Source organism: Nymphaea colorata, unplaced genomic scaffold, assembly GCF_008831285.2.
Source record: "Nymphaea colorata isolate Beijing-Zhang1983 unplaced genomic scaffold, ASM883128v2 scaffold0001, whole genome shotgun sequence".
Classification (NCBI taxonomy): Eukaryota; Viridiplantae; Streptophyta; class Magnoliopsida; order Nymphaeales; family Nymphaeaceae; genus Nymphaea; species Nymphaea colorata.
This window is the reverse complement of record NW_022204507.1, coordinates 2,592,249-2,606,948: the sequence shown is the minus strand read 5'-3', so window position 1 is coordinate 2,606,948 and position 14,700 is coordinate 2,592,249. Positions and strand designations below refer to the sequence as shown.

The window sequence follows — 14,700 nt, the reverse complement described above, 5'->3', positions numbered from 1 at the left end:
AATAACCTTGACCTATACTGGACAAGTACAATACCTAAGGCGATCAGTGGAGATGGGTTAGGCAAGAGATATGGGGCAGTTAGAATATCTTGTAATAGGGAACCGGGTCCGGATATGGACCCGGTCCCATGAGCATGGATACCGAGGCTGGCTCGGTACCCTAGGTGGGCTCTCTACCTCTTTCTCTTATAATCTCCACTTATTGTAAATCTGTTGATTAAGTAGAATTAATTTTCTCTCTCCTAGGGTTGCGGTTTTGCCCCTAGGTTAGAGCTTCTCCTTGGTTTTTCACCTCTTCTTGAGGTTTTCCACGTACATCGTGTGTTTCTTCTCTGTTTCTCTCTTCCGTTGCATATTTCTACATGGTATCAGAGCCAACGCGTGTGGGATTTGCTCTGTGATCGTGTGTTTCCGCCGCGCCGCTGCTGGTGTTTCTTTTAGCCGCCGCCGTCGTTTTTTCCGCCATTGTTTCTCCTTGCGCAGTCGCCGTCGTCGTCTGTTCCAGGGTCATTCCAGCGCCGCCGCCGTCGCCTGTTCCAGCGCCGCCGCCGTCGCCTGTTCCAGCGCCGCAATTCTCCACCACCGCCGTCGCTGTCAAGGTTTTTCCCGCCGCCACCAGTGTTTCTTCCGCCTCCGCCACCTCTTGTCTGTCGTCTCTGGTACTGGTGCCGCGTCTCCTTGTGCTGGGTATTGCGTCTCTTTGGTGATTGTGATGGCAGAAGAGATGACTCCCAAGATAGATGTTGCCTTTGACACGGGCAGTAATACCAAGAGCGAGAACTTGACTGTTCAAGTCACCTCTATCCGGCTGAACAAAGACAACTATCTGTCTTGGTCTGCAGCCCTAGAAATCGGGATAACCAGCCGCGGTCGCCTGTCCTATATTACTAGGGAGAAACCTGCGCCTTCTAAAACGGACCCGCGATGGGCGACTTGGGCATTGGAAGATAGTCAAGTTAAAGTATGGATCATTAGTTCTGTGTCCGCCGATATTCAGCCTCTGATTTTGCGTAAGTCGACTGCATATGAGAGATGTCAAGATTTTACTTTGAAATATTTCAAAATGATCAATTTAACTCATAAGCTTGAGTGATTGTGTTGTGCAAATAACATGCCCTTCGTTTATCCATAGTACCATATAAGCACCAAGATTAATTTCGCATCCATGCCATCGTATCGCTAGAAGGGATATCATTCAATTTCCAAAATATGAACATAAAAGAATCACCCTCAACATCTTAGGTAATCAAAAAGAGGAAAAGATATTGACCCTATAATTGCACATCCACGAAAGATTGTCACATTCAATTCCTGCGAGTTCAACCTTCACCTTTTGTTTTTTTTGTTTTTTTTTTACATTCGACTTTTTGCCTTTTGATTTTTTTTTCTTGTTTTTCTTTTCAGGCCGACCTTCACCTTTGAGGGAATACCTCACCATGCTAAAAGCTACTACGAAGCTCTACCGCTTTGGTGGATAAGTGTAGCTTTATCATGTGTCCCACCCGCTTCAACTTACCGGAGTTCGACGAGCAAGAAGTTCATAAGTCATTATCTTCGCGGAATAGACATAAATCACCTATATGTTTGCCCGGTAATCTTGATTACTGACCTAGAGGAACGACTACACAAGCCCCGAGCCCAGCTCTCAACTCTCATTTTGCTACCCGCCAAGATCTTATAGAGCGGCTTCTGTCAATCGCATTTCCTAATCTTGACTTCCTCAACTTCATAGAATTTTTCTTTATTGCACACATCCAAGACTTTTCATTTCGCCCCTGCACCGCTGCCGCCTACGCCGTTAGGGTTTTCCGCGCCGCCGCCGTTGGGATCTTTTGCGCCGCCGTCGTCGGACGTTCCAGCGCCGCTGCCTTTTGCCGTTTGTAGCTTCCGCTGCCGTTGGTGTCTCCTTTTCCGCCGACGGACGATCCAGCGCCGTCACGCCTCTGCGTCGCCGCCGTCGGGCTATCCAGCGCCGTCGCCGACCCCTAAGGTTCCGTGTAGTGCTGGTGTTTCAGCCGCCGTGCTGTCTTGTTGCTGCCATTCTGACTTGACTGCTTGTGATGGCGGAAGAGATTGCACCTAAAAGTGATGTGGCCTTTGACGCGGGCAGCGCTCCCAAGAGCGAGATCTTGCCGGTTCAGGTCACGCCCATTCGTCTGACTAAAGACAACTATCTCTCCTGGTCTGCTGCTCTAGAAATTGGGATAACGAGCCGTGGTCGTCTTTCCTATATCACAGGCGACAAACCGGCGCCCAGCAAAACTGATCCTCAATGGGCGACGTGGGTGTTGGAAGACAGTCAGGTTAAGGTATGGATCATCAGCTCTGTGTCCGCTGATATTCAGCCTCTTATTCTGCGGAAGCCGACTTCGTTTGATATGTGGACTGTGCTTGCGAGGATGTATGGGCGCAAGAAAAGGGTTCTGCGTACGTACAAGATTAAACGCAGTATTTTTTCTCTGAAACAGGGTGACCTGTCTGTTGCCTCCTTCTATGCAGCCCTGAAAACTAAGTGGGAGGAACTTGATTATCATGTGAATGATGACTGGAACTGTGGTTCTGATCATGCCCGGTACTGGGAAAAGGAATGGATGGACCGGACGTTCCTTTTCCTTGGAGGCTTGCGTGATGAGTTTGAATCCATTCGGAGTCAAATTCTCAACTGTGATGAGATTCCTGGAATAGAAGATGTTTATGTGGAATCCGAGGAACAAAGACGCCAAGTGATGCAGATTGACCTCAGTCATGGGAATGGTCCCTTGGCCTTTGTTAGTCGTTCCTCTATGTCTGGCCAGCGCCCTGTTAGGCGATGTACACATTGTCACAAGTCAGGACATTATGTTGATTTTTGTTGGGATCTACACCCTGAGAAGAGACTTGTTCGTGGTCGCCCTCCGTCTAGTCGGCGAGGTTCTCTTGTGCAGGACTCAAATCAGAGTGGTTCTTCTAGTAGTGAAAAGTCGAGACTTTCCCCGGATCAAATTAAGGAACTACAAGCTTACATCAGTCGTCTTTCTACTACGTCGGAGGATGCATCTCCGTCTGATGGAGCTAAGTTAGCTCAGGCTCTTGTGGCTACTAGTGATCAAGGTAATTCCCCTCCCGGTGATTGGATTGTTGACAGTGGGGCTACTCATCATATGACCGGGGACCCTAAGATGTTTCAAGAATACAAGTTGACTTCTGGGCAGCAGCATGTTTCTATGGCTGATGGGTCTTCTATTTCTGTGGCTGGAAAAGGGAGTTTATCATTACTGAACAAATATTGTCTTCATAATGCCCTGCATGTTCCAAATATTCCCGTAAATTTGTTATCTGTCAGCAGTATTACCAAAGAGCTAAACTGTAATCTAATATTCTCTGCTGATCGTTGTTTCCTGCAGGACTTGGGGACGGGGCAGAAGATTGGGATTGGTTCGGCTATTGATGGACTCTACAGACTGCCAGTACAGGTTGCCTCTGCTTTGATTTCAACCACCAGTGGACAGTTGTCTGGCGTGGAGGACAGATCCGTTATTATGCGCTGGCACGAGAGACTTGGTCATATTCCTTTTCAGTTGATTAAATCATTAAACAGTTGTTTCCTAAGATGTTTCAGTCTGTTCTAAGCATGTTAGGGCCTCGTACCCTATTTCGTTCAATAAAACCAGCCGTCCATTTGCTTTGGTTCACTCTGATGTTTGGGGTCCTTCGGGAGTACCCACTTGTCGTGGTTTTCATTATTTCATGACTCTTATCGATGATTACTCTCGGTGTACATTCGTGTATTTGTTGAAAGAACGTAGTGAAGTTCCCGGCATTGTCAAAAACTTCGTTGCATTTGTTGAAACTCAATTCCAAACCCCTGTTCAGACCCTTCCTACTGACAATGCTCGAGAGTATGTCTCTCAATCCCTTGATGACTTCTTGCGAAGCAAGGGGATTATACAAGAAACATCCTGTAGCTACACACCTCCTCAGAATGGCATGGCTGAAAGGAAGAACCGTCATTTGTTAAATGTCACCCGGGCCATCATGTTTCAACGTCATGTCCCTAAGCGGTACAGGGGTGATGCACTACTAACTAGTGCTCATCTCATTAACCGCATGCCTACTCGTGTGTTGAATGGTCATTCCCCTTATTCTGTTTTGTGGCCTACTCAGAATCCCTGGCCTTTGACCCCTCGGGTGTTTGGGTGTGTTTGCTTTGTCCATGATCATAGTCCCACTCTCAAGAAACTTGATCATCGGTCCATCAAAGCGGTCTTTTTGGGGTATTCCTCCACCCAGAAGGGATACAAGTGTGTTGACCCTAACACTTCCAGAGTATATGTCTCCAGGGATGTTACCTTTCATGAACATGAGTCATACTTCCCTGCGAATCCTCTTCAGGGGGAGTGTCTAGGTGAGAGAGTGGACGAGTATTCTTCGCATCAGTTGATCCAGTTCACAGATTTCTTGGATTACACGGCCAGTTCTCCGAGTGTGAGTGTGGTAGACACAGTCAGTGAGGACAGAGACAGTCAGATGGAGGGGGGCCCTGCGGAAGAACAGTCCCGTGATCATTTGTTTGGTCAGGTATACAACGGGAAGAAGAAGGATGTGATGGAGGTTGTTGATGTTACCAATCCCGATCTTGTGAGCTTCCCGGATGATCCAAGTCCAATGAATGAAGATCTTCTCATTGCCCTACGCAAAGGCACCAGGTCATGTACTTCTCATCCTATTCAGAGATTTGTTTCGTATGCTAAACTCAGTAAAGACTATAAGTGCTTTATTACCTCTTTATCTATGGCTGTTATTCCCAGGTCAGTGGAGGATGCCAGGGAGGATCCCAAATGGCTACAGGCCATGACAGAGGAGATGGACGCCCTGGCAAAGAACAATACGTGGGAGGTTGTTGATATTCCTAATGGAACTCACTTAGTTGGTTCCAAGTGGGTGTTTACTGTGAAGTACAAACCTGATGGCACTATAGAACGCTATAAAGCTCGTCTTGTTGCAAAGGGGTTTAGCCAGAAATATGGGATTGACTATCTTGAGACGTTCGCTCCCGTTGCTAAACTGAAGACAGTAAGGGTCATCTTAGCTCTGGCAGTACAAAAAAAGTGGAGCATGGACCAACTTGATGTCAAGAACGCCTTCTTGAATGGTCACCTTGAGGAAGAAGTCTATATGAGCATGCCGCCTGGATATGCGTAGAAAGGAAAGTGTTGTTATCTCAAGAAAGCATTGTATGGCCTCAAGCAGTCCCCTAGAGCGTGGTTTGAAAGACTAAGGGTTGTGATGAAGACTAATGGATATAAACAGGGAAATGGTAATCACACCCTCTTCATCAAGCAGAGAAATGGTCTGGTGAGCCTTCTACTAGTATATGTTGATGATATGATTGTCACAGGTGATGACGAAGAAGAAAAAAGGAAGATGAAAGAAATGTTAGCTGCTGAATTTGATCTCAAAGATCTAGGTAAATTGAGGTATTTTTTGGGAATTGAGATCGCTAGATCTGAGACTGGTCTTGTTATGAGCCAAAGGAAATACACTTTGGATCTTCTAAAAGAGACAGGTAAACTGGGATGCAGGCCTTTTCTTACTCCAATGGAGTCTAGCACAAGGATAAGTATCAAAGCTGGGACAATCTTGGATGAGGAAGGAAAAGGGAGGTATCAGCGGCTGGTTGGTAAACTAATTTATCTCACTCTTACTCGCCCGGATATTACGTATGCTGTGGGTGTGTTAAGTCAGTTTATGCATGCCCCTACTGATTGTCATTGGAAAAGTGCTGAGTATTGGGATACTTAAAAAATGACCCAGGGAAAGGACTGCTCTATACTCGACAAGGTCAACTCAGCATTGAAGGATACTCTAATGCCGACTAGGCAGGTTGCACAGATACTAGAAGGTCTACCACAAGATACTGCATCTTTCTTGGAGGTAACCTGGTGGTATGGAGAAGTAAAAGACAAGAAGTTTGTTCCAGGTCCAGTGCTGAGGCTGAATACAGGGCGGTTGCTATGGGGGTTACAGAAATGTTATGGCTCAAAATTCTATTAGCAGATATTGGGGTGAAAATGGAAGAGAAGATGAGGATGTATTGTGACAACAAGTCGGCTATTAACTTGGCAAACAATCCAGTCCTACACGACAGAACCAAACATGTGGAGATCGATCGTCACTTCATACGGGAACGCATAGATTCTAAGGAGTTGATCCTGCCCTATATGAAGTCTGAAGATCAAGTTGCTGATGTCTTAACCAAGTCTTTATGTACATCTCAATTTGAGAAAAATGTTAGCAAGCTTGGCATGTTTGACATGTATGCCAAGCTTGAAGGGGAGTGTTGAAATAGATTGTAATGCGAACCGGGTCCAATTCTGGACCTGGTCCCATGGGGCACGGGTACCGAGACTGGCTCGGTACCCTAGGCAGTACTCTTTCTCTCCCTCCTATATAATCTTCACTTAAGTGTAATTGTTGAATTAAGTGAATAGATTTTCTCTTTCCCAGGGTTGCGGTGTGCACCTAGGTCAGAGCTTCCCGTGGTTTTTTTCCTCTTTCTGAGGTTTTTCCACGTATATCGTGTGTTCCTCTCTTCTTCCTTCGTGTGTTGCATGTTTCTACACATTGATTGGTAACAAGAACTTGAAATTTTCTCCTTTCACTCGGGGAGGTACTAAAGATAAAGCAAAGACATAATATTGTGTGAGAAGACAATTTTAAAAGGCTTTTAAGCAAAATTTAAAATTTTCTCTTTTACAAAAGTTTTTGACATCAAATGTTATGTCACCAGGAGGAGGGAACTCTACTCACTAAAGAAAGGGTGATTTCAAAACAAGATGGGTTCGTTTGTAGAAGAACGAATTTCACCAACTACCATAAAAGTAGAGCCTTTTACACAAAAGGTATCAAAGGGTGACCAGTTTCCGTAACATTAGGTGATTAACTTAACTGAGTGGGAATTTCGGAAATGGTTTGAGTTAAGCTCTTCTCTTTTCTCGAAGGAAGCCTAGGATAAACCAATCATACGTAGCCAAATTTATAAAATCATTGGGTAAATGACCATGGAAGCTACGGGTTTGGACTCTGCTAGACTCAGAATATAAGGCTATCCACCAAAGTTTTGACTGGTTTTGTGTTTTGGTTACACAAGAAGATTTTGCAAAAGGATAACAACACAAGGGACAAGTTCTCCTCGAAGTCTCTTCATAAAAACAGCGCCTTGTGGCAGACAAAATTCCCCAAATTCTCATGTTGTAAGGTTTCCTTGCAGAGGGTTTGATCATTGATTACCAAGGAAAAATGTCTACACCAACAACTCACTCTTCTAGCCAACTAAAATGCCACTTTTAAGACTGAGTTGGATTGGATTGAATGGTTTGAAATGCTTTTAATCAAAGCTCATGTGCAAGATCAAATGGAAGAAATGGCTCCCCAAGATTTCACTGCCCGTGCATATACCTAGAAAGGTCCTAAGAATATGACTTAAATTATGGTTTTACTATATAAAAATCAATCAAAAGGTATGATAAACCATAGACTACACCCCTGGCTAGAAAGCACAAACACAACTTGCTAAGATGCAACCCTGTTAGAATGAACGCCAAAAAACAAAATGCATAAATCAAAGAAAAACCACCATGCACATCCTAAAATGAAAAAGTCTAAAACCTGCTATAGACCACTACTTAGTGAGTTCCTGCTATATCTTCAAAAATAACGAAGCAAAACGAATTGATAAAGCGAATGGGTAACCAAAATAACGAAATACATAAGAAAGGGAAGGCAGATGAATTATTGATCTTACGTCGGTGGAAACCATGCACCAGCCAAAGATCGGATTCATGCTTCCTCCTTGACCCAAGTGTAGAGAGAGAGAGAGAGAGAGAGAGAGAGAGAGAGAGCACGTAAATTGCAAGATATTCCAAAAGTTGGAAAAACCCTTGTGTGCATGGTTGTGCATTAAGAAATGCAAACAAGTCTATACAATCCAAATAAGATCCACCACAGTTGGGCATAAACAATGACTCAAACCCAATCAATGGTTTGTTTTATTTTATTTTCTTGTCAATGTATCTAAGTTCCTACCAATTTTGACCTTTGACCAGGTCTCAGCTCATTAATGGCTATTGTTTTAGGCTTTTAGCCATTGGAGTTGGCTCGACGGCCAGCTCAGCCTGCTGTGGAGCTGTATATATGTAGGGGTTTCTCCCTTTTTGGCTAATGTCTTTCTAAGCATTAAAAGCCTTATTCCTTATATCCTGCTCTCATAGACTTGCAAATGAGTTATTCTTGTGTTAATCAAGTTCATTATTTGAAATTGATCTGAGAGCTGTTTTTACAGCCTGCAGCGGCAAGATAGACAAAGGTGATCCAAATGCATATGTATGCAAACCCCTCCAAAAAAAAAAAAAAATCATTTATGGACTGAAACAATGTCATGATTCTGGTTTGAGGGTTTCCCTAAAAAAATTCAGTCACATGGGTTTTAATCTTGATTGTTCCCTGTTTGTTGGTGAACAAGAAAGCACAACATTTCTTATACATGTGAACAACAGGATATAAGCAGAACACATTAAAAAAGCCAACAGAATCTTGGAAAAAAAATTGGAAGTTTGAAATTCTTTCATGGGGTTGAAATTGATAAGAAAAAGAAAGGGTTGTGTTGACAACAGTAGTATACCATTGATTTACTTGGTAAGAGCAGGATAAAGGATGGTAACCTAGCGGCCACTCCAACTCTTATTAATCAAAAGCTGAGTGGAAATGATGAAGAAATATATGGTGATGCAACTCAATACCAAAGTATAGTTGGTATACATAAATATTTGACTTTCGGAAAGACAAACATGAAACATGGTATATATAGTGAATTAGGTGCCACAATTTGTGCATGCATCAAAACCCCCTCACATGGGGTCTGTTGAAAGAATATTGAGACATATAAAAAGCACTACCAAAAATGGCTTGGTATATAAAGAAGAAAATGTAATCAAGATCTGTTAGTCATCATGGGATGCATAGGTGCAGATTGGGCCGGACATTCGAATGAAAGAAGATTAGTATCTAGTTATTGTTGTTGTTGGGAATTTAGTTTCATGAATCAGCAAAAGACACTGAATAGATGTTCTAGTACAAAGCTGAATATCATGGTATGGCTTTTGTCACATCTGAGTTACCTTAGACTGGATGTCTATTTGTTGAGGAGAAAAATTGTCAAAATCAATTTTATTTTGTCATAATCAAAGTGCTACCAAATTTCGATAGTTCTAATATAGCATTGGGAGGATTTAGCAAGTGAGAAACAAAAGATGGACAATCAAGAAATTGGAAGCTCGCTATATTGGGACAAGCATCAGGTTGCCGATTTGTCTATTAAAGGACTGCAAGAAAGTTTTCATTTCTTAAATCGAAGCTGATCATGATTTCAAGACACACTAAACTAGAAGGAAGATATGGAGACATGCATTTGAGCATGCAGTTTGTCTTTGGGTATTTGGTTAAACTAGCAAAATGATCAGCCTAATGATCAGCCAACTAATCCTAACCTTTAAACATATATCTGCATTCCTTATATGTGTATGTTTCTGTGTTTATCTACATATAAATAATACATTTTTTATTTATTTGTGGTCGCTCGACTTGGTCCAAGTCAGACTGACTAGTCACAAATAGTATTTTTTTAGGATCCGACTTGTTCCTGGCTGCCAATTCTACAACTTAATCTGCCCTATAATCTGAACGACAGGATATGAGCAGAACCCATTAAAAAAGCCAACAGATTCTTGGAAAAAAAATTGGAAGTTTGAAATACTTTAATGGGGTTGAAATTGATAAAGAAAAAGAAAGGTTTGTGTTGACAACAGTAGTATATGCAACTCAATACCAAAGTATAGTTGGTATACATAAATATTTGACTTTTGGAAAGACAAACATGAAACATGGTATATATAGTGAATTATGTGCCACAATTTGTGCATGCACCAAAACCCCGTCACATGGAGTCTGTTGAAAGAATGTTGAGACATATAAAAAGCACTACCAAAAATGGCTTGGTATATAAAGAAGAAAATATAATCAAGATATGTTAGTCATCATGGGATGCACAGGTGCAGATTGGGCCGGACATTCGAATGAAAGAAGATTAATATCTAGTTATTGTTGTTGTTGGGAATTTAGTTTCATGAATCAGCAGAAGACACTGAATAACAAAGCTGATGGGGAGGAGGCTGAAGAGGAAGAGTGCATGAACAGACATATGAAGGCAAGACAAAAGCATGGGCACTATGTTTAAGGTCAACACCCTATAGGAAAGTAAAACTTAAAAAGCTTGTACTGTAACTGAATCCGAGGCCCTTGTTTAACTAGCCAACATGGAACAATTTTGTAGAGACCTCCCAAAAGTTGAGATTCACAGTGTGGAGGTTGTGTACGGATTTCATTCTCCATCATGATAACAGCGAGGAAATGGATACATATTGCACTAACCAGCAGTTCAAGGATCCTAAAGAAGACCAAAGAGCACAACTGAGCATTCTCAGTGTCCCACTTAAGCCTTCCCATCCCAACAGAAAGAGCAAAGCAGACTAACCCTAATCTTCCATGTAGGCAAATTAACGTGAATCGCTGTTTCCAGAATGTGCACCAGTCACAGTTAACCCTCAATAATAATCCGGTGACTGGCCTATATCCACTTTGACGCTTGACCATGTTCAACACCCTCTTAAGAATCACCACTCCGAACTTGTCATTGTTGGGGATAAAGAAACATTACAAGAAAGCAACAGATAAATCAACTGCTCCCATGCAACAACGAATTGGGATGGAGGTGCCCAAGATTAGGGGGGAATGTAGACACTGGGAAGGGAACAATGACTTCAAATGTTTGCAAGATAGTACAGCACAAAATTCAATAATTCTGCATAAGGATTCAAAAGGGAAGGTACATTCAAAAGGTCTCCAAAGTCACAAAACCCACGCTTAGGAGCAACTGTCAACGAATGTATTTAAGAGATTATGCAAGATGTCTTCCAAGATTTAAGTGATTTTAACATTGTACAGACATTCAGAAATCCCCTGTTACTTGGAGGAGATTCTGCACACAAATCCTTTAGAATCATCACTTCCTTGTGAAGAAACAACTGCTAAATTACTACAATAAAATGCAAGCATCCGTTGTGTAAGACCATCAATACAAATTAACCAAAGCAAGCCTCCTCAAGATGTCAAACTCTCCTCCACGCATATACGAAACAAATGCAGATCCAGGAGTTCGGACACACAAATTCTTCTGCCAAGCAATGCAGTAATTAAAAAGCATCAGTATCCCAATCTAATCATCCTAAGACACTAAAACATCAACAACAACGAACTTTAAAAGCAGATAAAATGCATGCCAGATTCTCAATAGGTCATACCTCCACCACAATGAAAATCAACCGGAAGGAAAATCCCGTAAATGCTGGAACTGCCAACGGAAGGACACGGAAAAGCCTAGTCCGAAAATCCCGCCTCCAAAGCCACAATCCCCCAACTCATCTGCGACCCCCGATTCCATAACGCACCGAAATATTCACACCCTTTGCATCACGAATTACCATTAGACTCCTTGTACGAGCCAAGACTGGAGAAGAGAGGGAAATCCTGCGAACCTCTATGGACAAAGAAATGAAATGGGGTAAACTTCTGCAGCGTTGCTAAGCATCCACATGAGTACAGAACTACAAGAATCGTATCCGCAAAAAGAAAAAGTGAGCGGCTCTAGGGTTTCAGGCGAACCTGTGCCATCGATCTCGGTCGGCGGAGAGCGTTCTACTGTCGGATTGCAAGATGCTCAGCAACGGCTACCCACAGAGAAAGAGAGACCGAAAAAGGGCAAGAGAGAAATAGAACGGTTGGGATAATCGGGGAGAGGCTTTTTCCTTTTTTTTATCTCGCTCTTGTTTGCAGATGGCCGATAGCTCGAGAGAGAGACAAAGAGAGAGAGAGAGGAGAGGGCGTTACTTTTCTCAACACTGGTCTGCACCTCCTTTTACTTAGATAGCTAGCAATGCAGAATGTGACGCCGGTGGGAATTCCACAATCGGTGTTTTTTCTTTCTAGCATTGCACCCACAATGGCTATGATCTCCATCCATTATGATCATGATCTGAACATCCGGACTTCCACGTCAGGGATAAGAACCAGCCCAATCAACATTGTTTGGTAAACTCATGTTTTATACAATCCAACCGTATACCTATGACCTTGAGGACGTTTCTACGAGAAACAAATGCTAAGTCAATCATTTTTTTGAGGTTAATATAATGTTCTTCCTGTAATAAAAAAGTGAGTGGCTTTTATAATACAAAATTTAATTGTAGAAAAATCAATATTTTTCATAAAAATGACACGAGTTAAGACAAGTTTTATGTCAAATTACCATTTATAAACATACTACAATGCTCATATGTTTAAAACATGTTTTTAACACGAATGTAAGAGGTCTGGTTTGTCTCTGAACCAAGTGGTCTGGTGTGTGTATATATACAGGGCATGGGCTAGACAATCTGTGTGCATATATATATATATATATATATATATATATATATATATACAGATTGTCTAGCCCATGCCCTGTCTAATCTTAGGCAGGGCGTGTGGTTTTGTTGTTGCAGCGCTTATGAGTCTATCATGATTGGCTAACGGGCTGGCTAGCCCAGTGCCTCACTCTATATATATAGCCAATTTATGATCCTGCCTTTCTTCTTGGTATTCTCTGCATATGAACAAAAATAATGTTTCTTGTTTTGGTAGGAACGAATATATGCACAAAGCAAACCATAGTGTTGTTGTCTACTCACGGTCTCTTTCATTCTTTTTCTACTTCTGTTGCCTGTTCTTTCTGTTCTCGAGGGCTTGGTTGATTCCAGATAACTGGTTTCTAGTCATTTGGGAATCATGGCACCGATTGTTTCCGTTTTTCTTTTTTGAGTTGCCATTTTGCTGGAAAATAAACCCATTTGGACACCGTCAGCCATTCGTGCATATGAGATGGAAGAGGGGTGGCATCCTTCAATTTTTTTGTTGTTGCAGTAGTCATTAAACTTTTGGAAAATCTTCTGATCCAATAACCAAGATATGTCGAGCCATATTATGCAACGAGTATCCCAATCAACTGCAGTACATGTAAAAGATTAAAACACAATAATGGGAAAACAAGAAAAGAATTATCAAAATCTTAGAAAGAACTCAAAGAACTTACTATTTTCCCTTGTTCAACTTCTTCACCGTGTCTTTTTAGTAGCTTTTGCATGATCTCTCCATTTCTCCAATGCCTCGAGAAGAACAATATTGTATGCTTAACAGGAGATTTACATTGTTAAAGCAATACAACCAGGTCCTATACAATCAGCACTGGACAAGTTACAAATTAATAAAATTAATTCTAAATTTTTGAAACAGGAAAATACCAACATATAATTAAGTAATGACACTTTGCGCCCAAATATCATGGAAAATTTGGTACAACTAGATGGGACCAATGGCCAACATTAGGAAGTGAAAACAGAGTACACAATAAGCAGAATTAGGTAAATGGTTAACACAAGCAAACCAATTCACTATAAATCTTGGTGTATGAAACTTATACTAGAATACTTCCAATGAAGGGCTGTTGGGAGAAAAATCTCTTATTCGTTATTGACCAAAAAAATATCTTAAGTCATAATGCCTAAAGGCAATATATATATATATATATATATATATACCTATAGTTCAGGGACAAAAACCAGACCCTTTATATATGATTTTTAAAGTGTTTTTTTTTTTTTAAATGTAACTTTACCAATATGATCTTAAGGGTAGGTTGATGCAAAATATATATTAAGTTGATCATTTTTTGGTTTTTAATAGTGTTTGTTTAATAAGAAAAATGATTGGCTCTCATAGCATCAACATTTTGATAATAGAAAAATGAACATTTTTCTTAAAAACAACTTGATTCAAAGCATGTTTTATATCCAAATAGTATTCATAAATATATTAGGATGTTTATATTTTATTCAAAAAAATTTAGCAAAAATAAAAGGGTCTGGTTTTTATCCCTGACCTAAGTGTTTGGTTTTTACCAATATATATATACATATATATATAAGAGAGAGAGAGAGAGAGAGAGAGGAAGAAATTGGTGTATCTACACACACACACACATTAGTTGCATAATTTAAGTTTGCAACTATTTTTGTTTAAGTTTTTAACTATTCTTGTGGTATCAAGTAACTTATCTCTAAATTCATTTTGAGTATTTTCATTTGCTGGAATAGAATTTTTTTTTCATGTAAAAGAAATTTTCTAAATGAAAAAGATAATGAACCATGCATTAATGAAGAGAAAGACAAATTTGGTAACTGAGCAATGCAAATAAGTTGTTGCTATGTGAGGATGAAAAAAATGATGTCCCATTTCAGCCATGTCCATAACCTCCAACGGCAACGTGCAGGCAAAGAGCAATACAGCAGAGCAGGATAGCATTCCACCTATTACAGTGGAATGCCCTGACACCCAAGCTGCCCTAAGAAAAGGAAAATTTTTACAAGAAATGGTGGACTAACGAGACTATGGACGAAAGAAGTTAGAAAGAAGGCCTTTAAAAGAAAAATAAACAAGTTCTTTGGGGCGTTTGGCTTTGATGTTGCTTGTTTTGGAGGCTTTTCTTTGTGAAGAGAAAAAGAGAAAGGGGAGAGG

General features: G+C 41.1%; 1 protein-coding gene across 3 annotated transcripts in view; it reads right to left on the bottom strand.

Annotated features, from left to right (window-relative positions):
- LOC116267870 (protein ACTIVITY OF BC1 COMPLEX KINASE 8, chloroplastic-like) overlaps positions 1-12,144 on the bottom strand; it is a 35,879-nt gene extending 23,735 nt beyond the window's left edge. The window contains exons 1-2 of one of the 3 annotated variants that reach the window (XM_050075332.1): positions 11,755-12,144; positions 11,394-11,629 (exon numbers count right to left, since the gene is read on the bottom strand). The gene's annotated coding sequence lies outside the window, so the exon portion shown is untranslated. The remainder of the gene's footprint in view (positions 1-11,393; positions 11,630-11,754) is intronic. The other 2 variants (XM_050075331.1, XM_031649808.2) reach the window with 2 other exon arrangements.
- Positions 12,145-14,700: the final 2,556 nt, after the last annotated feature.